The following is a 25,201-nucleotide window of genomic DNA, read 5'->3' as shown; positions in this document are numbered from 1 at the left end:
CATCAGATCTTAGTCAGACTGGATTATTTTTTAATCACAAGAGGGCTGATAGATGGTGCAAGGATAGTAAGAGAACCAAGGATCATATCAGATCACAGCCCGTTAGTGTTAACTGTAAATCTTGGGCGAAGGAGAAACAAGGAGCCGACGCAATGGACATTTGACAGAATGCTTCTCCAGGATCAAACTTATAGGGAGAGAATGTTTGAATGGATTAAGGAATTTTGGGAAATCAATAGAGGTACTTCAACACCAGGGATTGTGTGGGATGCTTTTAAAGCCGGAATAAGAGGAGAGACCCTGAGCTATGTCATTAGTACACAAAGAAGGGAGAGGGAAAAAGCAGAAAGAGATAACGAATTAATTAGAGAGGCAGAGGAGGAACTTATGTTGGCTATAGATACGCACTCACCAATTGAGCAGATATTGTTGAAGTTAGTCGCTCTTAAAGCAGAGGTTATGGATGGGATGGCAAAAAAGACAGTGGAGAAGTATGTAGCCAATAAAGAAAAGGCGTATGAACTTAGCGAGAGAGTGGGTCATATATTAGCGGTGCGAGCTAGACAAAGAGATGGGATGGCTGACATTAAGGAGATCAAAAATGGCCAAGGAGCCAAAGTTAAGGGTACAGAACAGATCAGAGAGGTTTTTAGGCAGTTTTATATGGAATTGTATCAATCAGATGGGTATGGAAGAGAAGAGGACATAAGGGCTTATCTGAGGGAGATAGAGCCCTCGATGTTGGAGGAGGCAGACAGAAAAGAGCTGGAAGAGAAATTCAGGGTGGATGAACTGACTGAGGCTTTGAGGGAGCTGCCATCTGGGAAGGCTGCTGGCCAAGACCAGATCCCAGTTGAATTTTATAAAATCTTCCAGTCCTCTTTGTTAGCAGATATGTTTAATCTGATGTTGTTAGCACAATTGGGTGAGTCTGCTCCACACTCTTGGGGAGGCGCAGACATCAATGTTATTCCAAAAAAAGGCAAACCAGTAGATGTCCCGGGCTCCTACCGACCCATCACTTTAATGAACGCCGATGTCAAGGTGTTCTCAAAAATGTTGGCAAAAAGATTATCCAGGATAATTGAATCTTTTGTCATTCCCTCTCAGCATGGTTTTATTCCAGGTAAGGGAACAACCCACCATACTAGGCAAGTAATTACGGCATTTGATGTAGCAGACACCCTGGAAGACCCAATGCCAGCGGTGTTTCTCGACGCTGAAAAAGCATTCGATAGGGTCTCATGGAGTTATTTATGGGATGTTTTGAGGTGGCACGGTATAGGACCAGGATTCATAAAGGCTCTGCAGACGCTATACATAAATCCGACGGCCAATATAAGAATCAATAGAGGTTATTCGGCCGCAGTTAATATCCAGAGAGGCACAAGGCAGGGTTGTCCCTCTTCTCCCCTGTTGTTTGCTCTATACCTTGACCCCTATATACGAAAATTGGAAAATAATCAACAGATATTACCGTTAGTGCTAAATGGTTGTAGACTTAAATCACTAGCCTATGCGGATGACGTCACTATCTTGACTCCAGATCCCTTAGCTGCCATTAGGGCAATTGAAGCAGAAGCTGAGAGGTTTGGTCAGTTTTCTGGATATAGTCTGAACACCACTAAAACGCAGATAGTTAAAAATCAATGGGTAATTTGTAACGATGATAGAGTGTTGAATATGGCAACCTATCTAGGGGTACAAATGACAGCAGAAGTAAGTAAAATTGTGGAAAAGAATATGGATCCCGTGATAGCTCAAATGAAAAAAGACTTGGAAAGAATTAACAATCTACAGCTGTCGCTAGTTGGATGTACAAACATCATCAAAATGATGATTTTACCCAAATTTTTGTATGTGTTTAGGGCTGTACCTTTGTTGATTGAAGCCAGCTGGTTTAACGGTATAGAGGCCATATGTAACAGGTTTATATGGGCCCAAGGTAAAACCCGGAGAGCTTATAGGTACATGACACTCCCCAGAGAAAAAGGGGGATGGGGGGCACCAGACTTTCGTTTATATTACATGGCTACTGTGCTGCAATACATTCAAGGTCTTATTGGTGGAAACCCTGATGATGTAAGACTGCAGAAGATGTCTACAGAGGTCTTTGCTCTCGCACTTGGGGTAAATGCTGAGAACTGTTTTCTAAAATGCATTGATTATAGTTATTTTAAGAGGACTAAGTTTAAAACTGTCAAAGCGGCAGTTACGATCTGGAATGCATTTTTAAAGAAAGTAAAGATTGGGAGGTATAACAGGTATGTCTCATTAATTAACAACAGGTCACTCCCTAAGGAAATTTTTGGAGATCACACTATGGCAGAGTGGGCTCTAAGGGGGGTTACGCAAATTGGAGATTTATTCACACAGGATGGTTTTAAGCAATTTTCAGAGCTAAGAGACACATATGGCTTAGATAATAGGGGATTTTTCAAATATCTGCAGGTTAGAAGTTTCCTTAATAATAAAGTCGGAGGTCCAGCAGGTTTTAATAAAATAGAAATAATGGAGAAAATAAAATTGATGGGGGTTTGTTCTATCAAGTCCTTTTATGCAGCATTGGTGAAAGATAAGCAGGATGATTTAGTTAAATTTAGTAAGAAATGGGAGGATAAACTGGGAGTCGATTGTAGTTTGTTTTATGATTCTCTGAATTTAGGATGTACGATACTATGTGCTGCCCCGCTGCAATCACAGCATTATAAAACACTGTATTCTTTGTACTTTACACCTGCAAAGATTGCAAAGTGGGGGGGAATCAAGGAATCAACTGTCCCAGATGTAACGAGCTGGAAGCAGATAGCGTACATATTTTTGCAACATGCCCCCAACTACGAACACTGATTAGGGAGATTGAGGGGTTCTTGGCAAGTTCACTGGGTATTGAGATATCCCTTACACCAGCTTGGATTATGCTAGGTGTGAACGATGAAGAGCAGGTTCAATATGCTGAATTTCTGTTTGTAATAATGGCTGTCTATAGACTAACAATAGCTAGGGCTTGGCTAGATAAAAGCCCTCCAAAATTGCAATGTTGGCTGGCAAATACCCTGTATGCATATAATATAGAGGAAAAAATCTTTGCTCGAAAGGGTAGGAGTGGAAGACGACTGGGGAGAAGAATTTGGGAGCCATTACGTAAATGGAAAGAGAGGCAAAGAAGGAATAGCTAGGGGAGGGGCTGGGAAGTTAAGTGCATAATGTGTATGCTTTTTCTGTGTAGATGTATTGTATAATCTGTGTGTTAGTACCTAAGGTTGGAGTTTAAATAATGTAAAAAAAATATTGCAATGGATAAAATTGTGATACATGTAAAGCTCATAATGCTATGTTGTAATGAAGAAAAATAAAAAACTTTAAAAAAAAAAAAAAAAAAACGTCCACAGGGCATCTTTCCATACATATCTACTCTATCCATCTCCCCTTTCTTCACCTGTGTGCAAACACAGGCCATTGTGCATTTGAATACTTAGTTAAACTTACCTTCACAGTAATAGAAAAAAAAATGCTACACATTTTTTTCAGTTGTTTTTTATAATCTAAATTTCTGTAATGTTAGATTTTAGAATTAGGATCTGTGAAAAAGAAGAAAAAAAACTGTTATAATATATAATATTATATATTTTACAACAAAGCATCATTTTAACATTTAAAAAATTATGTTCTGCACCTTTTTTGCTGTTCTCAGAATATATTGAATTTCACTAGAAACAATCGTACTCATCACATAACAGCGGGCAAAAAAACCCAATAAATAGGATTGTTTAAAAAAAAAAACTACATCCTTAATAACATACCATATAATACAAATCACACAAATATAAAATGCTTACTCCTAAAAAAAATGTCTTACTTGAAATTATATACACTGTAAATGTTGTTGTTTAAAAACATACGCTGAGAGAATATGCAAGCAACAGTCCATAAAAGATACACCTTTCCTCTAGGCCAGATGGTATTACTTAAATCCTTTCTATTGAAATTGTCCAATAATAAATGTACTAATACATATTAACAACTTCCTTTGAAGCCGAATTATGTTTCTAAAACTTTGGCTTTGAAAATATTAGGTAGGAATTTGGTAATTCGCTAGGCGAACGTTGTTGAAATACTAACTTAGCATCAATACAATATGTCAATCCATTGTCACATTTTAAATAGGCAGTGTAATGTCCAGATGTTGTGGAAGGACCATTATGGGAAATTATTGCTACTGCTACAGAAGTCCTTCCTGATATTGTTAGTTGACTCGCTACAAAATGTTCTATTAAAGTGTCCAATTTTCTTCCATCAGCTGTACAATTTTGCATCATTAAAATTATATATTGTCCATATCTTTGTATAAAAAATGTCAATAACATTTCTGATTTGCATTGGCTACACTCCATGTTTTGATTTGCTGCTTTAACTAGTTTATTGAAAGACACTGATTTACAGTCTGGTAATGTCAAATATATAAATCTGTCTGTGTCTATGTTAGTGCTACATGTAAACATACAATTTTCACAATAATGTTCCCATTTATAACAAAGGCCAAAAAGATTTTTAATTTCTATGCCTTCATTTTCCAATACGGTAAGCATATACATTAGAAATTCCTGAGCATCTTGTTGGATATTCTGCCTAAATTGTGTGGAACCAGAACATACATCCAAAAGATTACGAATATCACACTTTGTATTTCATTTTTATCAGTTCTCAATTTTTCTTAAATACAATGCAACAAGGAACAAAATCTTTTTTCTCGATTCTCCATAATTTGCTGTTGCAAACTTTCAAGAAAAAACCCAACATTGACCACTACATTAGCATAGCAATTGACACCTGAACTATTTTCAAACTGATAACCAACAATCTCTTCAACAGAGTCCTTTTTCTTCTTGCTTGCAATCACACCATTATCTTATTGTTTTCCTTCTCTATACCTTCTCTACAGATATTCTCATACCTTCTTTTTCAAACTATCACACGCTTTTCAAATACAGGATATTGACCTATATTGGGAGCATACGCTCTTCTTAACCAATTATTCTCTTTTACACAGTTTGCATCTGCAGTAACCTTTGTGTCATCAAAATCAATCAAAAACAAACCAGATAAAGTTCTGACTCGGGACAAAGTAACATATGCCATACCCATTTTAAACACGGTACTTCCAATGTTCACCAAAGCACTGTCTACACTTAAACCTTGAGATTTATGAATAGTCACTGCATATGCCGGAGAAAGTGGAAACTGTTTTAATAGGCAAAAAGCAAACTGAACAACAACCAATTTGTTTTACTTCTTCAATCTGATCAAATTTATGTTTTTTAAAATTCAATTCCATCTTTATTCTGATAATTAATAAAATCCATAACTTTGCCCATTTCTCCATTAACTAAACCTTTTTCTACATCCAAATTTTGCCTTAAAATTACCCTACAGTTTATACATGCATATAGATTCTTTTCTAAACCAGCAGTTTTAGATATCGATTTTTCTGAAGAATCCAATTTTGTTTCTAATTTTTCTGTCAAAATAATAGTGATTCCTTCATGCTCCATTTTATCAATGGCTTCCATTTTTATTATTTCTTCATTTTCCAGCTTCAATAGTTTTTCATTGAATATAGAACACTCGCGCATTGTTGTCATTAATCAGTTTATAGATTTGTTTTCTGGAATCTTCATATATATTTTTTCAGGAACTATATTTTCATTTGGAAACAAATTGGAAAGTAATCGACTCTGCAAAGCGTGTTTGTCATGTTCCTATATCTTGAAGAATAGTTCCATAATCAACATAATTTGCCTGTCACATATTTGTAATGAGTTTGTTGTATTAAAAAAATGACCAAATGTTAACGTTTCCAACGCTACCCTAGAACTGTCTGGTGTCTTCATGCACTAGTGTTTTAAATACTGGTTGTCCTTATACTGGAGTAAGTTCCAGTAGATCTCCAAAAACTATGACATGTTTTTCTCCAAATAAGACATCATACTCTGTTTTAAGAATTTGCTGCATTCTTAAATGCACAAAAGCAAGCATTAAGTTTGAGACCATGCTTACCTCATCAATAATCAGAAGTTTCATTTTCTTAAGCACTCTTGAAACTTCGCAACAAGCTTCTCCAGACAGCTTGTAATGTTCCAATTTGTTTTCATGCTCCACAGGTAGCATAAGTAAATGATGTAATGTAATTCCTTAAATGTTGTGTGCTGCCAACCCAGTTGGAGCAGTTACAACACAAGACAAATGTGACTCAGTTGTTTTCTGTAGATAATTTGTGATTACTTTAATTAAGAAACTTTTTCCTGTTACAGCTTGTCCACTCACATACATTTGGATAGGTTGAAATGATGTGCATGGGCATTCTTTATTTTCATGAAGAAATCCATGTTCAATATGTTGTCTCAGTGATATATTTATTTCTGTTCAACATTTAGTTGTTCTTCCAACTTTGCTAAGTCCATTATATCTTCTTGAGTTTGATGCATTGCTTTATCCACCACTTTCATGTTGATTGCTGCTTCATTTTCAACAATTGACTGTCCTAATGGATCTTGACTCAGTGGAGCAGGACTTTGACTGTTTTGAGAACTGTCTCTAGCAATCTCAACTGCAATAGTAGCTTCTTGATCAATTTCATTGTTCAACATTTTCAAATAATTTGCAAAATCAGGAATCTTCATAGCACTAAAAATCCCCAAGTAATTCCATTTCTGAACGCCATGGTTTGAACAGTTGCAAAAGGCTAAATCATAAAATTCCTTTTTATCAGGAGTGCTGCAACTCAGTTTCCAGTGATTAATCAAATTTCCTTTCGTTTATTTTGCCAAACATCCTTCACAACCAATCACTGCATTTTTTCCATCATTGATGTTTTCTGTAGTATTCTGTTTAAAGGTGTAGTTTTGCAGCACTTCATAGTGATATATGTTCTCAAGATGATGACTTCTATTTGGATAATATGTGTACAACATATTTGTTTTCACAATATCTGTACTGTCTTGATCTTTTTGTGCTAAATATTCGATTTTGTGTACAGATTTAAGTACTTGATTTTGCATTGCAGAAAGACCTACACTCACCCAAATGATTCTACTAGATTTGGAGTATAAACTTGCAGATGATAAGCGATCTGGGCATTCATATGCATTGATTTCTCAATTGGATAACATCTCAAACTGAAACTGTATAATTTCTTACTTAGACTCTTCTCGTGAGAAATCTCTTCCCACATTACTTTCAGTTCCGTATTTTCTGATTTTGTAATATAGGATGTTACATATCGAGCAACAGCAATGGAATTGTCCACAACGTACTGAATATCCATGTGAGCATTCCACATGGACTGAATAACAGGATTGTAATCAATTATGTATTTTGATTCATCCCTTCTTCTCAAATTGTAGGTATTTTTTTGGAGACTTTCTTGTGATGGTATGTCGCATAGCTGAAATGAACCTGTTCACTCTTTCTTTGGATATTACAGGACTTGGAAACGTAAAACGACATTTGGTATAGAACTTATCCCTAGACTTGTACTTTCATCAACAATATTTTCCACATTGATGGCTTTGAAATCATGACTTGTTGTCTTAAGTTATTTTTTTTGTGCTTTTGGGTACAGCACATGTAGCATATTCTTCAATAAAAGACAAAACAGTATCATCCGAATCTGTTCAGAATTTGGGGGCATCCTTGATCCATAACAGCATATGTATATGAGGAGGACCTCTTGCTTGATACTCCTTTCTCCAAAAGAAATCCACAACTTCTCCAAGAGGATGATTTCTTTTTATTGCAGATAAAAGACATCAGAGCTTCAAATCTATGATTGAAATACCTGCATACATAAACAGGATCCAGAGAGCACAATTCTCCTGGTGCCTTGTATTAAATATTTTTTATATTTAAATTTGCTTCTCAGAAAAATTCAAGTAAATCATCCCAAGTGTATTCAGCACAGCTTAGGGTAAGGAACCATGTAGGAGTTCCTAAGTTCCTTACCATACATTTAAGTTCTCCATGATGATGGTACCAATAATCATTAGTGCCACGCTGACATGCCATCAGATTAATCAGCTGAGATTCTTAATGATCATCTCCTTGGTACACTTTATCCATAGATTCCTTTGCAGAAAGATTTTGCAGATGTACTCCTGTTTTCAATATGTGATTGACTGCATATGAAAGTCCAGACAAGTCGCTCTCACACAAAAGATGAAATATATATGGAATACAGTGTCGAAATCTTGGATCTTCTGCACATAATCTTGTTGTCCGATATTCAGATGCAGAAATCTGCACCGGTCGTTCATCATATCATCCTCCTTTTCCTGTTGGGAACAACTGTGGAAAACAACGAGCTTCCAAGGTTTCTTCCCATACACTCATGGACTTCCCTTCACTTTTTTCATTTGAAATTACTCAATAGTATTCCCCATCACTTCTTTCGAATGAAGTGGATTTACACTGTAATGTTCATAGATTTCTTCACTGCTGGACATGTCCACTTTTTTAACGTGTTCCACTTGATGTTTCAGTATCTTCTGCTAAAAGTATTTCTTCTTCTCCAATATACACATTTTTATAGTACTTGTTGTTTTTTATCAGATACAAAGTTGCCTTTTGCACTTTCCTAACATCCACTAATTCCTGCTTGATTTCAATAGTTTCAACATTTTTATTTAAATCTAGAGGTAAGTATACAACTCTCCCTGGTAATCCTCTCAGTAAATCTGTAGGAGGCAATTTACCTGTTTTAGGCTCCATATGAACAATAGCCTGAAATGGGTGCACACATTGAATGAGAATAGACTCATAGGTATTTAAATCTATCAGTTCTGGAGGAATAGTTACCCATTCTAGATTATTATGGACAGCTCTAGAGGGCATTTAATTCTCATCTAATTTATTATAACAATATTTACAAATACGCTGATCAGAACCCAAATCAAAACAATTCTCTACCATCAAATAAGTTACAAATTCCTTCCACTTATCATTATGTTCTCTTTCACTTTCTAAATACAGATCAACAGTCCTAGTCTGATTTTTATTGTGTGTTTGCTGACAACAAATACAAGAATAATTTGGCCTTCCACCTGAAATCATCTTAAACTTTGTAATTTGTTCCTTAACATTTTTTGTAGTAGTAGGTCGCACATTCTCTTCAACATTTTCCTCTATTAATGTCTCAGTTTCTGCACTCTCTTGTTCAGGACCTAAGTAACAAAACTCAATTTCATCACAAACCTTCTTCACATCTGATACTGACCCACGCAAAAGAGCACTGTTTAACTCATTTAATTTTAGTGCTGGACTTTTTGCATAATACAATCTTCTGACTAACTTCCGCATTTGAGAATGATGTACTGCCAACATCCCGAAATGATGAAATACACTTTGACATACTTTTCTTGAAAGACAAGTCAAAGAATGACCTTGCAAACCAGTATTTTTTCTCACTCTGCAAGGGTCTAATGCTTGCAACATCTTAATCTTTTGTTTAACACTTTTTTACTGTGCGTAAAATATCAATAGATTCTTGTCGTACACTACAAATTCCACTGCAGTCCCCAGTGTACACTGGGGCTTTAGGACGACTGCCTAGAACTTCATCAGCTTACACTTCTGCATTTCTGGAAACCATCTTCTCTTTCTCAATTGGACAACCCTTTCTAACCTCATAAGCTCTACCACTAGTATCAACTGCATGCAATAAATAATTGGTCTGAAAATAACTCTCTTCATTAAAGAAAGGCTCTGTTAATGACTCTATTTTGCTCTTATTTTTGGCCTTTATTAAATGGATTGGTTTATCTAGTGATCGAAATCTGTTTAAAACAAAAATTAATCATTTCACAAAAGCCTTTTAAACAATGGATTCAATATGCTTCTTCTTTTTATAAAATAGTGCTCTTTGCCTATATTTTTTCACCTCTTTCAGAAAGTTAAGTACCACTCTATTGTAAATGTTTTGTTTACACATTTCTTTGTACTGATGTTACTTCTTTTACCATAGATCGAATCTTCTGACTGTAAATTTACTTCCTTTCCTTTCCTGTTACTCATTTAATTTTTTCTGGTTGAATTATTCTCAATAGTTTGCACATTCTGCACACTGTTTGTAGGCTTTGAAAGTTTTTTAATGAATTCCTTAGTTGTCTTACCAGAAGTTTTTTTCTTTTTACCCACATGATGTTGGTCATCCGATACTTGTTCTTGAGTTTTTTTCAAATAATTGTCCTTTAGCTGTAATTTTTCTCTTTCTTGATTTTTCAGGCATGATAACTTTATTTTAATGATGATGAACAATATCTGTAAAAAGTAAACTTAAATTAATGTACTTTATACTTTACTATTACTATACAAACACATTCTACATAAAAATCCTTTAACCACTTTCTTTTATCATCACTAGTTAAAATTGTAATTCAAGGTGTATACATAACTGTAGAGGAATGCAAGGGGAAAAACAGGGTGTTAGCAGTAGTGTATGGATACTGAGGCCTGAAACACAAGTGTGAAGGTGGTTAGAGTCCTACATGCATAGTGCATAGGAGTTTGAAGCAGTCCATATCCTAAGGCCTGGCTTGCTGCACGAGTACATGGATGCTGACTGAATGATTAGAGTAGTACAAGTAGAGACACTGGGTGAATTTATAATTGGTTGACTTTTACTTCTGTGAATTAATTAGTACATGCTGCTGAAAAGGTCACTATGGGATTGCAAGAGCAGTGACAGGGTGTTTCCTGGAGTGTATGGATACTTACTAGGGAATTGTAGGCCTGAAACACAAGTATGAAGGTGGTTAGAACACTACATGCATAGTGCCTAGGAGTTTGAAGCAGTCCTAGTCCTAAAGCTTGACTCGCTGCATGAGTACATAGATACTGACTGAATAATTAGAGTAGTATACAGAGAGACATTGGATGAATTTATAATTGGTTCAGTTTTACTTCACGAATGGATTAGTACATGGTGCTGAAAGAGTCACTATAGGATTGCAAGAGGAGTGACAGGGCGTTTGCTGGAGTGTATGGATATTGATTAGGGAATTGTAGGCCTGAAACATAAGTGTAAAGGTGGTTAGAGAACTACATGCATAGTGCATAGGAGTTTGAAGCAGTCCATCTCCTAAAGCCTGGCTCACTGCATGAGTACATAGATACTGACTGAATATTTACAGTACTATAAGGAGAGACACTGGGTGAATTAATAATTGGTTGAGTTTACTTCAGTGAATAGATCACAACATGAATCTGAAAGGGTCACTATAGAACTGTAAGAGCGGTGACAGGATAATTGCTTGAGTGTATGAATTTTGACTGGGGCATTGTAGGCCTGAAACAGAAGTGAAAAGGTGGTTAGAGCCCTACATGCATAGTGCATAGGAGTTTGAAGCAGTCCATGTCCAAAGGCCTGGCTTGCTGCATAAGTACATGGATACTGACTGAATGATTAAAGTAGTACAAGGAGAGACACTGGGTGACTTCATAATTGGTTCAGTTTTATTTCAGTGAATGGATTAGTACATGGTGCTGAAATCGTCACTATGGGATTACAAGAGCAGTGACAGGGTGTTTTCTGGAGTGTATGGATACTGACTGGGGAATTGTAGGCCTGCAACCCAAGTGTGAACGTGGTTAGAACACTACATGCATAGTGCATAGGAGTTTGAAGCAGTCCATGTTCTAAGGCCTGACTTGCTGCATGAGTTCATGAATAGTGACTGAATGATTAAAGTAGTACAAGGAGAGACACTGGGTGAATTTATAATTGGTTCAGTTGTATTTCAGTGAATGGATTAGTACATGGTGCTGAAGAGGTCACTATGGGATTGCAAGGGCAGTGACAGGGTGTTTGCTGGAGTTATGGATATAGACAGAGGAATTGTAGGCCTGAAAAACACGTGTGAAGGTGGTTAGAATACTACATGCATAGTGCATAGGAGTAGGAAGCAGTCAATGTCCAAAAGCCTGACTTGTTGCATGAGTACACAGATACATACTGAATGATAAGAGTAGTATAAGGAGAGATACTGGAAGAGTTTATAATTGGTTCCGTTTTACTTCGGTGAATGGATTAGTACATGGTGCTGAAAGGGTCACCTGAGGAATGCAAGAGCAGTGAGAGGGAGTTTGCTGGTGTGTATGGATACTGGTTAGGGAATTGTAGGCCTGAAACACAAGTGTAAAGGTGGTTAGAGCACTACATGCATAGTGCATAGGAGTTTGAAGCAGTCCATGTCCTAAAGCCTGGCTCACTGCATGAGTACATGCATACTGACTAAATAATGACAGTACTATAAGAAGAGACACTGGGTGAATTGGTTGAGTTTTACTAAAGTGAATGGATTAGTACATGGTTCTGAAAGAGTCACTATAGGATTGCAAGAGCAGTGACAGGGTGTTTGCTGGAGTCTATGGATACTGACTGGGGAATTGTAGGCCTGAAACACAAGTGTGTAGTTGGTTAAAGAACCACATGCATATTGCATAATTTATTTCATTTATAAAAGATGTATAATGCGCATGGCTGCCTTAGCTATGAGGCGTCCCAGCACAACCAGAAACCCAAGGAAAAAAACTGAGAGACCCAGAAGCGAGTAAACCTCAGACAGTAGGAAACAGCCAGGTTTTTAGAGACTTGTGAAACGTCAGAAGATGAGGGATATCACGGATAGGGAGTTCCAAAGTTTGTCCGCCAGGAGGCCAAATGAACGGCCCCCAGCCCTCGCTCCCCAGACTCGGGGGACACAAACAAGCCCACGATTGGCAGAACTCAGAGCACGCCTGCGCATATAGTGAGTCAAAAGACCAGATAGACCTGTAGGTGCTTGGTGCATCAAGATTTTATGAGAGATGCACAGCACCTTAAACTGAATGTGTTCTTCAATGGGCAGCCAGTGTAGCCTAGGAAGCACATGTGGCACCAACTGACATCTTGGTAGAGCCACTAACATACGTGCAGCTGCGCTCTGAACCATATGCAACCATTTAATACAGGCTTTGTTGACACCCAGATATAAGGAATTACCATAATCGAGCCTAGCAAGAATGGAGGTCTGCACAATGGTTTGGCGCACTCTTGGAGGAAAAAAGCCAAGCAAGGGCCTCAATCCTCTCAAGAGCCCAAAGCAGGCAGCGGCAACAACTCTTGTCTGTTTCTCGAAAGTCAGCCCAGTATCCAGCCAAACACCCAAGTTCTTTGCAGCCTCGTTGAGTGACTGGGCGGGTTTAAGATGGTCAGGCCACCATTGTTCGGACCAGAGTTCCTGGTCCTTGCCGAACAATAGGATCTTGGACTTGCTGGCATTTAATTGAAGACAATTAGCCTTTTTCCAGTTCGAGATGACTGACAGATCCTCCTTAAACTTCTCCAGATTGGTACAATAGTTTTTGGAGAAGGTAATCACTAGCTGGGTGTCGTCTGCATATGACACCAAGGACAACCCCCTGCCTTTAGCCTCCTCTGCCAAGGGGCTCACATAAAGATTGAATAACAGCGGGCTCAGGCTAGAGCCCTGAGGCGCCCCATGGCGCAGGGCATGGTCCTGAGAATGGAAAGGTGGCGCTGAGATTTGGAAGAATCGCCCTGCCAAGAAGGAACACACCCAGTCCAAAGCACCGCCCCTGATTCCAGCCGCCCCGAGGCAATCGAGGAGGATTGCATGGGACACCATTTTAAAAGCGGCGCTTAGGTCCAGTACGACCAAGGCTGCAGAGTCTCCCATATCCAGCCTGCTCCAGATGGACTCCACTCAGTGCTTTGACGAAGACGAAACCCATGTTGGGAAGAGTCAAAGATGTTACGCTCGTCGATGTATTTAGACAGGATGGAATTCACATGCGCCTCCACCAACTTAGCCATAAAAGGCAGCTGGGATTTGGGGCGATAATTGCCAGGGTCTTCCGGGTCTAACGATGGCTTTTTTAGCAGTGGGATGACTTTTGCATGCTTCCACACCCTAGGGACAGAAGCTTTTTTCAGAGACAAATTGGCCATTTCTAGATCCACCAGGGCAATAAGTGGCTGGAGCTGGCGAAAGTGGGTTGATGACAGCGGGTCAGCTGGGGAACCCGACTTAATTTTAAGGCATAAGGCCTCAAATTCCTGGGACGACAGGGGGCGGACTAACAAACAGTTGTCTTCCATGATGTCCGTTCCTACAGGCAAAACGTTCTGAGCATGGCTATTCCTTTGGAGAGGTCCGGATAGATCAACTCCACTTTATTCACAAAGTGGAGTGCTAAGGCCTCGCATTTATGGTTTGAGGCTATGGGGGAGGCACTAATCACGCCAGCGCTCTTCATATTTTTAGGCACAGAGAAAATGGTCTTGGCGGGATTAGTGCTGGCCAAGATTTTATTGGCTACAAACTCCGCCCAGGTTTTGCGAATGAGCTTATGATATTCCTTGACTGCCGCTCTATATACTACTTTGGCAGAAGCCTCGTAGGCGCGGCGCCAGGCACGCTCAAGTTGCTTGCACCGCTTCTTTGCCTGAGTTAGTGAGTCAGTGATCCATGGATTTGAAGGCCCATGTCCCTTTCCTGCCCACTTGGCCGGGATACAGCTATCTAGATCAGCCACCAGCCAATCGTGAAAGTCCCCTCGACATCTGGGGGAAGCTGGAGTCTGTTCTCCGCTAACCAAGTTGCAAGGATCTCCTGGTCTAGCTTGTGCCAGGGCCGTTTTTCTACAAGGACTGAACGGGCCACATCCACTCTACCCTGCCACTGTAGTGAGAATGATATTATGAGTGATCCGTCCATGTCTGAGGGACCAGGGAGAGTCACAAAACAACTCAAGTTGGAAAAGATGGGGTCAAGCAAATGTCCAGCCTCGTGTTAAGAGTTTGAATAAGTCCCTGAATCACTGCATGAGTACTTGGATACTGAGTGAATGATCAAAGTAGTACAAAGACACAAGAAGTTACCAAATGCTTCCCTCACAATCATTTCCAAATGCACACAGATTCACAGTGTGATTCTAGACAAGCAAAACTATTCACTCTTCTTGGAGAGGTAAGATGACTGCTCACATTCCACAAATTTTAGAACTTCAGTTTAGTGTGGATGCCTGGCTCATTTTGCAAATACATAAGCAATCAATCGTTTCTAATTCTATACAAACTTGGGAACAGCATAGGTTTTTAAGCAGTTATGTATCTTCAAAAACATGAAGTATCCAAATGTTTCTCTCACCATGGTTCCCAAATGCACAGAGACTCACAGGGTGATTCTAGACAAGCAAGAGTACTCCGTGGACTTTACCAGGAAAAACACATTAATCTTATTAAAAACAAGGACACCACATACAACTCCTCACAAATTAATAACTCACCTTTCAAATTGATTTGTAGATTAAGAAGTACACACATGAGATTTTCTTATTCAGAAACTCTGGACTGCACTGTTCTTATCAAAACCAAAAAATGGCAAAGTTTCCCTCTCATTCTGCAAACATATACATGTAAATATCAAATCACATTGCTTCCCACATTAATTCAAAAGCTAAAACACATTTCTTTTGGTTACACATTTCAACCCTTTCCAATGGGCATAAGTTTGAACTCTACCCGCAATCTGCCTACTGCCGGTTACCATAGTAACAGTTCATGGAACACTGAACTGAGCACACAGGTCACAAATTCAGCACACAATGTTGCTAACCCAAACAGCAACTGTGCTTCACTTTTCGAAATTACACCTTATCCTATGTAATTTTCCATTCAAACAGTTTTTGTTAACCAATATGAAACATGCTTTTAAAAAACTGAAAAATACATCCTACTTTTCAGTCTAGAATGTTCTCAAACATCCAATTATTACTTTTCCTTTTTCAAAACTTCATTTTATCCACCATTTTAGAAAAATCTCAAATTTGAAACTGCCATTTGACTTACAGAGATCATCTGAGTGCATCCAGACCTCCTTTCAAGATGCTTGGAGTGTGATCGTGGGACAAAGCTATATTTTCTGGAGCCAAAGGTGTCCAGAAAAAATAGGAATTGACAAAAAACTAGCTTTGCCAAATGTAGACATTAAATGGATTGGACAGAGAGGATAAAGTGGCACCAATTGATGCCATTGATTAAATCCTTTTTACATCTCCAACACCCTGACCTCATAATTGTGCACTGTGGTGGCAATGACCTAGGCACTTTGACTGGGGTAGTTCTGGAAATGTTTATGAAGGACACCTTTGGAGAATTGATGTCATTTTTCCCCCAAACTGCCTTTGTCTATTCCAACATAAGCCAAAGGCAGAAATGGATCTGGTCCAATCAATTTTGACCACAGATTGAGAAAGCTAGGAAACATGTCAATAAAGCTGTTTCTGCTTGTCTCCGAGATTATAGCATGGGTCCATTTACCACAACAATCTGTATTTCAATAGAGATGGCATCTAAAGGAGAGATGGTGTACCTTTTACAGATGAGGGTAACAGAATCCTCCTCATGAACTTTAGACTCTGCATAGGTACTTACTTGTAGGTACTAAAACCTCTCAATAAGCACAACTGCTCTTTTTAGAGCCACCCAAGATCTAAACACATAAGCTTGATGTATATCTGAGAAATGTTACTTTTTATTGTTTGGAGTCGGGCACCCGATGCAACAAGATCATGTACCCAACGAAGCTGGAGTCGCGCACACTACACGTTAGGAATCATGCACCCAATGCGTGCACACCAGGGGGCCACGCTGAGTGCTACGCTGGGTGCACAACTCCTAACTTTACCATAAAAAAAGTAGCACCTATCACTAATTTCTATTCTCTCTGAGGATATCGTGTCGGCTGTGGTTGATATTGTACAAGAAGATGTTGCAGTGTTGTATAATGGGCAAAATCAATTGCGTTCTGTCATGCAGTTTGCCTGGACTTTGCATACACTTAAGAATGGTCGCGATACATGGGATTACATGAACACGAGCTTGTTATTTCTGCCTTTTAATTTGACTTTGAAACAGCAATTTATGTCAATGAAAGATGGCGCGTTTTCCCTGTTGCATATTGAAAAATTAGAGCTGTGGCCTTTTTCTGTAGCAGGAGCAAATACGGCTGTTTGGCCTATTCACGGGCTGATAACCTTACCATTCTCTCTTTTTAAATTCGACAATTGCATGAAACATTATGCTCTTAGCAGTTTTGAGCCCCTGGGTGGAGCATTCCTTCATGAAGTTTGGAACCGCCCGTTCACTTACAGATGTTTAAGGGATGGTAAGGAAGTGTATTTAAATGGTGAAGATTGTGTCTCTACACCCGATCATTCATTGACATGCAGAAATCTTCAATTGCACGGCTCTTGTAATGTACTTGCACCAAATTTAGCGTGTGTTTAAAAGGCACCTCAGTCCTGGCAATTAAACCAAGATTCACACTGCTTGCTAATGGTAGGTATTTGTTACTAAATAATGAGGAGTGTTGTGGGTTAGCCGCCGGTATTGCTTACATTGTTACAGTTTCCAAGCGTGTTATTTGTTGCAAGAATGTGCTGTTCCCTCCTCCACATGGCAGGCTTGATGCTTCCTCTGGCCCTCGATTCCGACCTTGAAAGCAGAGTTCAACAAGATGAGCAGAATAAGAGCTCTGTTGTCCCAAAAGAAAGTTCCCCTTACTTCTGTGCGTGAGCCATTTGTCCTTCACGTTGCAAATACTCGTACAGAAGTAAATGCTTTATTAAACATGGACCTGCCCATGCACTTCGGTGCTTTGATCCACACGATTCTGAATGCCTCGCCGACTACGGTGTGGTAAATTTAAATTACCTATACTTAATTTATGCGGTAAAGTTCAATAAGAATAACTCAGTCAAAAATAAGAGGCAGAGTCCGTGGCATCTGAGTTTTGTAAGGGTTTTATTCCTTAAAAAGGAATTGGTTCTAACCAGGTATCATGTTCCATCACCACAAGGGTTCAGGAAGGGAATGGACATGGACATGTACAATGCTTTATTAACAGGATATCATATATATAGTCAATACACATAATAGTAATGAATGCAGAAGGCGTAACAGCTGAGAGAAACGAGATAAGAACACATGTACGTAACAGAAGGCGTGCATGAGGGCGTGCACGGAGGTGTGTGCTAGACAACGTCACTTGAAACGTATCACAGGTAGGTGGATCCATAGAAGAATCCTGCAGTGTCAGGAGAAATACATGGCAGAGATGCGCGCACAGCAGCATGACGTGTGATTGACGTGGAACTAGAGGGTGAAGGGGACTTGACATTTAGCCCTACATGAGGAGACAGAAGTCTGGGATGTCAGAACAACCTAATCCCAAATCATATCTAATATCTTGTGTTTAAGGAACTGTACTATCTAGAAGGAAAGGTCTCTCGGGCAGAGGCTATTCTATACTGACTGCTAGTGCGTGCATATGCGACTACGTGTCTACGTGTAAAGCAAGGGGGCCATGGGCCTACCATGGTAACAGGAGCTATGAATTACTTGCACGGAGACAGGAAGGCCGGGCCCTTTGCTCTGCAGCTAGGGAGGATGTTTTCCTAAACTACTAGACAGGAATGTATTTTCGAGGAGCGGAGCAGATAACTTGAAGGCTGAATACAGTCTTGGCAGGCAAGCAGGTCGAGCCAGGCACCGCTCACCGCACAGGGAGTAAGGCAGAGGTCAGGAAGCAGCAGACTGTAGTTTTCAGAAACAGAAGGCAGAAAGGGCTCGATGGCAGGAATCAGGGCCTAACTCACCAGAGCTAGTAAAACATGAAGGTGCACCATGTAAAGACGTTGGCAAGGCACACTGAGGAACTGAATATCCGACCCATTCATGGTGGATCTGAAAGAGGACATGTTAACGTTGGACGCAAATGTATTTGCGTCTTCATAGCTGGAAGTGGAGGGAACATACATGTACTTGAAGCACGTACATGGAGCCGTTGGGGTCTACGATAGGGGACACAATTGACCATAAAATTCATATTACCTCATTCCCTCCTTGTCCCCTACGGACCCTTCATGAGATATCAATCCTCATTAATCCATCAATCTGTTCATGTAACATCATTTGCTCTTCTTTCTTCTTACGGTGTTTTGAACGTGGACTTGAATGAGGAATACATGATGTGGCGCACAAGCCGCAGATTGCTGGCCCACATTGTAGACATAGGCAACAACTGAATACTATGAGAAGGGCTATTCCTAGGAAGGATAGGACCTTCCATCCCCAGGCTGACAACACGCTCCAGAACCAACCGGACCAAGTCCAGGTGCCTGGATTCTGGTGTATCTGACTTGCAATCTTGTGAAGACGAGTTATGGCTCTATATACTGATGGCGCGTTTTCTGGAATGAAAACACAGCAGCTCGATCCGATGACTCTACAAGCTCCGCCCCTATCGGCCAGGATGACGTCAAGGACAAGACGATTTTGAAGAACAACAATCCGCATAGCAGACTGCTCCTCCGTTAAGTTACCTAGGGCGGACGTAGTTTCATTCACTACTGCTTCGAGGGTTCTGGTTAATTTTCGTATCAATTTACTATTAAAGACAGCACCTAAGTAGGGAAAGAAACCTTTATTGAAGTCTGTGTATTGTTCCCATGCCGTTTCAGTGTAGTCGACAATCAGGAGATCTCTCTGTGGTCTATTGTGTACTAGATGGGTGTCCCTATGGTAATCAGGAGGGGCTAGGAAAACAGGTGGCAGAAGGAATGCAATGTAACAGGTGCCATCCCAATCTAGAGGTAAGCGTATATATGCGGTATGACCACAAATGAAGTAGGAATGACGGGAAGCTTTAAATGTAGACTTGTCTTTATCACTGAATTCGATCACAGTAGTACATTTACTATGACCCAGGTGTACTGAACCATTCTTTCTGATACATAATTCACCTTTGACTGGTAGTACGGACATAGCGGGCAAGACTGGTACGGTTTCGGATTCAACACTCAGAATCATGAGGTTAAGTGTAAAGTTACCTAATCCATATACTTCATTTTCTAGATCAGTCCCTGTCCTTTTTGGTAGACCCTCCTTGTCAGGGAAACATACTTTATGCAGAACAGTGTTCAGATTTCCCCATACCCAGTTGCCCTGGTAAACTACGGAATCAGAATCTAAGGAATTAATTAAACTAAACCATGCACCACAGGAACCATTGTGTGTGAACGGGTACGGGAAGAGGGGCAGAACTCCCTTGTATTTCTGATAGGGAGGGAGTCGGCCACATATCCAACAATTGGTAGCATTGCTGGTCTGATGGGAATGATGTAACATACTAATGAATGTGTTGTTGCGCAGCGCAAGTCGGTAAGATAACTCATGCGGGGGCAGTTCACTGAAAGAGTGCTCGGCAGTGACATTGAAGGAAGAATGTGCACGCTTGAAAATAGGGTAATATACATGTAACAGTACACTTGCAGCAATAATCATAAGACTCAGAAAAAACATAATCAATAGTGTCACAATACAGTGACTGCGCAGTGATTTACAATATTCACGTTTCTTGAGCTGTTTCTGTCTATCTCTCTCTCTGTTGGGGTCTAGGGGATACATGTCAGAAACTCGTCTAACCGATTCACCTAGGGGAGGACTTAAACAATTAAACTGTCTGACTTGCTAGACCTCAATTTTAATTTATATTCTTGAGAAGAAGTTTTCTCGACCAGGGGGAGTTTTGAGTCAGTCTGTGGAGGAGGGCAGGGCTGGGAGTCTAGATCTGGCGGAAGTCCATGGTATTTCTTAATATGACTCGAGTGAAGCCAGCCCTTGCGGCCTTCGACTTTAATCGCTGTCCTTGTGGTTAAAAGTACTAGCTTCGGTGCTTGCCAACGGGGCTCCAGCGGACTTCTCCTGTCAAAGTTCCTTACGAAGACGAGGTCCCCCGGAACAACCTCATGCGGCTTCACCTCGGTGTTGTCGGGAAAGGCTGCAGCAACCTGTGAACGACATGATTGTAGTGCAGACATCAAGGAAGCAAGGTAATCTGTCAGCATGTTACAGTCAACATCAGTGATTTTGCGAGGCAGAGGCGTCCCCCACATATTCGGTTGCCTACCAAAGACCACCTCGTACGGGGATAGCCCTGTTCTGGAGTGTGCGACCATTCTCATGTAAAAGAGTGCAACTGGTAAAGCTACTATCCAGTCGACACCTTTCTCTCTACAGATCTTGGCAAGACGAATTTTCAGAGTCTGATTATGTCTCTCCACGAGACCTGCTGCCTCGGGATGTCGGACACAGTGAAACTTCCATTGATAGCCAAGCAGGAGAGATACCTGCTTCATAAGCTCAGACGAGAATGGCTGACCGTTATCGGAGTATACGATGCGGGGCAAACCATATCTGGGGAAGAATTCACGAACCAGCTGTTTGGCAGTGGTCGGAGCAGTGTAATCTGGGACTGGATATGCTTCTGTCCAACGGGAGAGTGCACATACAACTATGAGGACATAATTGAATCCTCGACAACGTTCCATCTGGATATAATCTATCTGGAGGACTTCAAAAGGGTGATCGGGAGGATAAAATCCACCTTGCTCTACGGGAATGCTTTTACCTGGGTTGAACTGACAACAGATCATGCAAGTACGCACTTTCTGTTTGGCTGCTGCTCGTAAATGTTTATTGAACCAGAGATTTGGAATACTGTCTAACATGGCTTTTTCTCCTAAATGTGCAGGACTGTGTACTGTGTTAATGATTACTTGGACCATAGAGTCAGGGAGAAACCATGTAGATTTTCCCTTCGTCATCCATCCCTGTTCTGTCTGGATCCCTCCTAGTTCAATCCATTTCTTGATTTCGTCTGGTGTAGCATGTGTCTGTATATCCATTACATCTAGGGCGGGATCCTTAACTGTCATGCAATGTGTCGGTGTCTGGACTATTGTCTTTGTCAGATCAGTTGCGTGAGTCTGAGTCTGGGCTGTATGCTTTGCTGTTCGGTCTGCCAGGTCGTTACCCTGGGAAATTGTATCTGTGACTTTTGTATGTGCTTTGCACTTCATGATGGATATAGCTGTAGGCAGATGTATTGCATCTAACAGAGTTTGAATGAGGGGACCGTGTTGAATTTTGGCTCCGTGAGAGGTCAAAAAACCTCTCTCTCGCCAGAGGACACCGAAGTCGTGTACGACTCCAAATGCATAACTTGAATCTGTGTATATGTTAACTCTCTTGTTCTTTGCTTGAATACAGGCTTGAGTCAGAGCGATGAGCTCTGCTGCTTGAGCTGACAGGGTTTCTATACAATTTGTTTCTATGACTTCAGTTTCTGTCGTGACTGCGTAGGCGGCCACTAAGTCTCCTGTACTTGTTCTCATGCATGAACCATCCACATAAAGTGTCAGGTCTGGATCTGGTAATGCGGTGTCTGTTAAGTCTTGTCTGGGTTTCGTCGTAATGGTAATGACTTCAATACAATCATGTGCCAATGGGTCTGTCTCACTTAATGGCAGAAGTGTAGCAGGGTTCAATGTGTTGCAACGTCTGATTTCTATGTGTGGCTGAAACAATGTCAATTCATAACCTGTCAGTCTTGCTATAGTCAAGTGCTGAGTCTGTGTTCGGTTTAAAAGAACTTACACGGAGTGTGGAACTTGTACTGTCAATTGATGTCCTAACACTATGGAATCACTTTGTCTGATTGCTAGAGCTGTTGCTGCTACTGATTTCAAGCACGCAGGCAGAGCCTGGGATACTGGATCCAATGTACTAGAAAAATAAGCACACGGTTTGTGTGAACCTGCTTGATCCTGAGTGAGTACTGACAATGCGGTACCTTCACGTTCCGTGACGAAAAGTGTAAAAGGCTTGCTGTAACATGGTGTCGCTAAAACTGGTGCTTGACATAAGGCTTTCTTCAAGTCGTCAAAAGCTTGTGTGTGTTCCTGAGTCCAAGGGAGGGCAGTCGATGTCGCTGCCTCCTGGGTTGTCAACTGTATGAGTGGTTTCGCTAGAAATGCATACTGAGGGATCCATTGTCTACAGTAAGAAGTGAGGCCTATAAAGGCTCGTACCTCCTTTTGTGTCTTGGGCTGTGACATGTTTACAATTAACTGAATGCGGTCAGGTGTTAGCTGTCTCCCCCCTTTGGACAGCAAGTGCCCAAGGTAAACCACTTGCTGAACACAGAATTGCAGCTTCGAAGGGGACACCTTGTGTCCCTTGTCAGCCAGGAAATGCAAAACCATCAGTGACGCTTGCTCACATTCAGGTTCGCTGCGGGCGGTGATCAGTAGATCATCGACATACTGTAACAGGGCAGTGTTGTCAGGCATGTGTATACTGTCTAGTTGTCTTTTCAGTGCTTGGCTATAGATGCTGGGGCTTTCTGTGAATCCTTGAGGTGCGCATGCAAATTTGAAGCATCGACCATTTAAACAGAATCCGAAAAGATATTGGCTTTCCGAATCAATTGGTACACTAAAGAAGGCGTTCTTCAGATCAATTACAGTAAAGAACGTTGCTTCGGAATCAATGGCAGTCAATAAAGACGAGATGTCTGGGACCACGGGGTACTGTGGTACGATGCATTTATTCAATTCGCGCAGATCGATAACTAATCGATAAACTGGGGGTGCATTTGGATCAGTACGTTTAAGAATTGGAATGATGGGGGAGTTACATAGATTCGAGTCGGTTTCTACAACCTCTCCTTGTGCAATGAGCTCGTCAATGATTTTCAGTAAAGCCGCTACAGCATCTGGAGGTAACTTGTATTGTCGGATTCGTGGTAAGACTACTCCTGGCCTGAGTGTGACTCGATATGGTGTAATGTGCATACAACCTACATCAGTGGGGCCTTGTGCCCATAAATGTGCAGGAACATTCTGTAATCTGGGATCAATATCTCTCAACACGTAGTGACCCTTAAAGTCACGTAAGAACAATCTTACTCCTTCCGGAGAACAGCAAATCACAGCTCCTAGAGCTTTCAGTGTCTTGATACCTAACAAGTTTTCTGGACATGATTTCGTTAATAACAAATCTGTAGTGCGAGACAACGGACCAACTAAAAGTGGTACTGGTTTCGATACTTCATTTACAATAGGTTTGCCTGAAAATCCAAGGGAAACATTCTGGGAGCCTGAGAGGGGTGCCCCTGGAACCTCGTCATGACTTATCGTTGTTCTGCTTGCCCCTGTGTCAATCAAAAACTTTCTATCTTTTCCTAACACTTGGCTATGTACATAAGGACCCTCTTGATCTACAGGAACCTCGATAAGAGGCAAGCCAACTTCCCTCTCTAGGCTGTTTCATGTGTATCGCTGATAATCGGGATAATCTGTTTGTGCATACTGGTACATCTGTTGCGTTGCATGTTGTGTTGCGGCAATGGGCTGTGGCTGTGGTACCGCTACGGTCTGTACTGTCTGTTGTGAAGCTTGCATAGGCTGGATATTCTGTGATACTTGTTGTTGGGCCTGGTCCTGTCTAGGAGGACGCGGTCTTTCTTTAGTTTTACCTGTAGCTATATTGTGTTTTAAAACTGCACAATCGTTTATATAGTGACCTGGCTGTTTACAATAGTTGCATATCCCTTTAACAGGAGCTGCTGAATTACTGGACTGTGTCATGCCCTTTTTCTGACCGTCAGCTGGAACTGACTGAGCAACTAACATTTTCATTTTCATGTCTTTCATACGTCTTTGTTCGTGATTATGTTCTTCTCTAATTCTGTTCTGGTGGTACTGTAACATTTGTAACATTTGTGAAGGCGTGTTTGCTTGCCATGTGCTCTCGACTTTCAGAACACGATTCTTAACTTGGGGCAAAGAATTTTCGACCAATTTGGATACAAAAAGGTGTGGATATGACTCGCTACTTGCTTTCAGGCCACTATTAATAACAAAACATTTCTCAAATCGGGAATAAAAATCACTAGTGTCTTCATCGGGTTTCTGTTTACAGGCTGAGATTGCATCCCAGTCCTCCTTTTTCATTGCTAACAAACGTGGCAAAACCTGTACTAACAATCCTGGTAATGCTTTAGTTTTGTCCCCAAGCCCTAGGCCTGGGGTTCGAGTATTTTCTTCGTTCTCTAATGCAGCCCAATCGATCTTTTGCTCTCCCACCTCCCATTCTTTTTCTTTGAGTTTCTCGTAAATACCGGCAGGCAATAATACTTTCAATATTTTCATGATGTCGGGATAGGTATAATCACCCATGAGTAACATGTCTTTTATTTCATGATGGAAACCTGCTGGGTCTTTGTCATGGCTAGGC

This window comes from Lissotriton vulgaris, chromosome 4_1, assembly GCF_964263255.1.
Source record: "Lissotriton vulgaris chromosome 4_1, aLisVul1.2, whole genome shotgun sequence".
NCBI lineage: Eukaryota > Metazoa > Chordata > Amphibia > Caudata > Salamandridae > Lissotriton > Lissotriton vulgaris.
Note: the sequence above shows the minus strand (reverse complement) of the source record.